We start from the raw sequence: 3,897 nt of genomic DNA on the forward strand, positions 1-3,897 counted from the left end.
GAGGCCAGGCCGGCCCCTCCCCGGCCCGAATGCCCCTGGATGCTGGCTCTGGGACAGCACCTTCAGTGCGGTGACTTGATCCTGTTCTGGGTGTGTTTCCTCTGCAGGCTGTGTGTCTCTACAGGTCTGCCTCGGGCCACACCTGCAGCCCCTCTGTGGCTCTCTTAGTGTCCATGGCTCCACTGACCCACAGGGGAGGGGGTCCAGCCATGTCCCAGAGACAGAGGTGTCATCTTTAGACCTGCATGCACCATGGCACTAATAACCTTTCTTTGCTTGATTTATTTCCTCATCACCCAAAGTAAAACTGTAAGAAAGCAAGTGTGTGTCTTTGAGAATGCCTTTGCCTCCTTCTGCAGACTGCACAATGCTGTCTTTCACACTCTGCTATTGCAAATTAAGTCATTAACAAAAGAGTAAACTCGTGTTAATTGTTGATGGCTTATTAGTACCTATGTGGATGGCCAGGCTGGGGACGTGTGTGAATTTCATTAATTTCTCCAGGCTTTTGGAGTTTGGCTTGAACTCAAAGGCCCTCCGTGAGTGAATTCTTGTAAAGCTTTAATTAACTCTTGCCAGTGTCAATATATTTTATTACCTTCCGCAGCCCACAGGCTCCCTCATGACTAATTTACTCGGGTGTTCCCAGCCGCTCTCATGAAGGCCGATGCTCCGGGCCGACGGGAGTGGATTGTGTTGCTTTATGGGTTACAGCTCAAGGGCAGTGCATGTCCATCAGAGATGATAACTGGGGTTGGATTGATATATACACACTATTATATAGACCACTTTATATAGGTCTATAAAATAGACCACTAATAAGGACCTGCTGTATAGCACAGGCAACTTGACTCAATACTCCGTAATGGCCTTTATGGGAAAAGAATCCAAAAGAGTGGATATATGTATATGTATAACTGATTCACCTTGCTGTACAACAGAAATTAATACAACATTGTAAATCAACTGTGGTCCAATAAAAAAATAAGGGAACCAAGGGACTGAGGTTGGAGATATGAGTTTGGCCATGACCTCGAAGGCCGGGTGGGGTCTGGGAAGGCCCCAAGTCTGGGTCCTGACCTTTGCTTGGAAGCTATGGAGTGGAGAGTCGGTCACCCCACCTCCCACTCCCTTTCCCTCCATTTGAAGGCCCAGGTGGGAACCTTGCCCCTAGAGGGTCAGGTGCAGGGGCATCTTCACAGACACAGGTATAGGTGGAAACGCTGACTTCCATTGGCTTGGTGGTCTGGGGTCTGGGGTCTGAGGCTGCTGCTGGCCTCTCGAGGTGGGAGCCAGGGGGACAGACATTGTCAGTGCATGGCCTCTGCAGCAGCTACCTGCCCATTCCACCTGCGCCCACGGCCCCTGCCTCTGCCCACAGGACCAGAAGGGCCGAAGGGCGACAAGCCGAATTGCATCATGACTCTTAGGGTGGAAGAGGGGGCGGTCTGCCCAAGGGGGGCACCCCAGGCTGTCAAGCCTACTTCCCCGGGCCGCTTCTTCCCCTTGACTCCAAGTCCAAATTTATCCAAATGTTGATCTTTGAGGCTTGCTACTTCTATCTGATTGAGGGCACATTTACGTGCAGTGGATGTAAGATCGTAAGTGGATGATTCCATGAGCTTCTGCAGATCCATGCACTCGGTACAGAGCCATGGGTTCCCACGAGTCCTGGCATCAGTCTGCTGGCTCCTGGGCCCTGTACTCTGATCCTGTCCCCAGAGACTGGCCTGGCCACCTACAGCTCTGCGCGGGGGACTTGCACAGCTGAACAGTCTTCCCAGCCCCCTTCTTTTGTGTCATGTGATGTCCCTGGGGTGATCCCTGTGGTTCCTGTGTCAATGTCCTTTCCTCTTACTAAGGAGTGGGGTTCTGTCCGTTTGTCCATTACTTGCTGATGTGTGTTACATTTTGTCCAGGTTTGGCCGTTATGAAAAATGCTGCTATAAATGTCCGTTTCTCCTGGGGGTGGGGGGATTGGTGAGTCGTTGGGTAGGTGTATTTTCAATTTCTCCAGAAACTGCCAGGCTGCTTTCTGGAGCAGCTCGAATGATCTTCACCCACAGCAGCAGTGCCGTCGGCACTTGGCACTGTCGCCCCTGTTGAAAAATATTTTTCACCAGTTGAGGCTGCCTCACTGCGGACAGGTCCACAGGCCTATTCCAGACGTGACCATTTTGTTATCTTTGTCGGAAGGATTTCCACCATTAGTGCTTTTCTTACTTTGCATTTCTTTTCTCCCAGGTGTGACTTCTGTGTAATTTTGTCACTCTGCTCTTCAGTTGACTTTTTCTCTCTCCAGCTAAATTTATTCTGCTCTTTAACCCATGGAGTTTTAAATTTCAATGATTATATTTTTCATTTTCAGAAATTCCATTTTGTACTTTACTAGAACTCTGTGGTCAATTTTGAGAGTCTCTCGTTCCTTTGGTTTTTATCCATTTCAGCGTGTTGAGCACCTTTATATTTTTGAATTTGATAATTCCCTTCTCTTTCGAGATCCTCTCTCCTCGCTTTTTGGTGTGGTCATTGATTCTAGATTGAAATGGTTGGTTTCCTCATTCATGATTACTCCCAAGTCTCTGTCGAGCATCAGGGATGCTCACCGTGCCCTGGGGTAGGCAGACCTCTGTCCTTGTCCTCTGGCGGGTTCTGTTTTGGACAGACCACCCCTCTGCCTGCCAGGTGCCTCTACCTCTGCAGACCTGGGGCCTCGTCCCCCTCATCCCCTCTGATAATACACAGGCTTGCATTCTGCCGTCCAAGCTCAATGACTCTATGACCTCGGTTAGCTTTAAAAAGCTTTTCTAAACCTCAGTTTCCTCATCTGTTATGTGGTCACAAGTCAGCACCTGGAGGACAGTTAAATTATTTCTTCCCTTTTCCTTTCTCTCTTCGTTTACATCCACTTTTTTCTCACTTAGAGTGACTATTAAGCCAAGACTATTAGAAACCCTGAACTGTGTATTAAATTAGGCTGAAGCACTACTTACAATATAATAATGATTCTTTGAAAATATTTCAACTTTTTCTTAAATATTTTTATTTTTTTATTTATTTGGTTGCACGGGGTCTTAGATGTGGTACGCAGGATCCTCATTGCAGCATGTGGAATCTTTTAATTGTGGCACGCAAACTCACGTGGGACTTAGTTCCCTGACCAGGAATTGAACCTGGGCCCCCTGCATTGGGAGCACACAGTCTTAGCCACAGGATCACCAGGGAAGTCCTAAAAATGTTTCACATTTTTATCTCTTCTGCTGTTGCCTTATTGACTCTCTGATTTGTCAAGAGGGCAGAACAACCAAACAAAAGGCTTCAATATAAAAAGTCTCTTGGTAGCTGGTGTAATAAATCTTCCACTGAAATTCAGGTAATTCTCGCCTTTGAGTCGTGATGGGGTGGGGGTGGTGTGTGGTGGGGCGGGGCAGAGGAACAGCCCCTAGGCTGCTGCCGTGGGAAAGTGTTCTCAGAGTTGGTGTTTAAGCTCTATTGGAGTGTCCTCTGAAGTTTCTCAAAAGATAAAATATGCTGACTGCTCATCTATCTCAAGTCCTGTGCATGAGATAAAAGCCTTTGCTTCCACTGCCAGATGCTCTGAAGGGGGATAAGATGTTAACTTGCCATCAGTGAAGTCCCCTCCCATTTTGGTTGTGATGGTTCTAGGATCTGGGATTCCCCTCCTTGCGTAGTCAGAGCTGCTTGGCAGTCACAGCTATGGATGTCCAGGAGGTTTGTTCGTCATTTTCTCTGGGTGGCAGGCCCCTCATTTTCTTCTCTGTCACGGCCTTGTTTTCCTACAAGAGATGACACACGACGACTCCTTTCTGGTCCTGGGCTCACTTACCCGTCTGGATAAGGCCCCTTTATCCTCCAGCAGCTGGGGCTTCTGCTTTA

The sequence above is a fragment of the Bos indicus x Bos taurus genome, chromosome 13, assembly GCF_003369695.1.
Source record: "Bos indicus x Bos taurus breed Angus x Brahman F1 hybrid chromosome 13, Bos_hybrid_MaternalHap_v2.0, whole genome shotgun sequence".
NCBI classification, from domain to species: domain Eukaryota; kingdom Metazoa; phylum Chordata; class Mammalia; order Artiodactyla; family Bovidae; genus Bos; species Bos indicus x Bos taurus.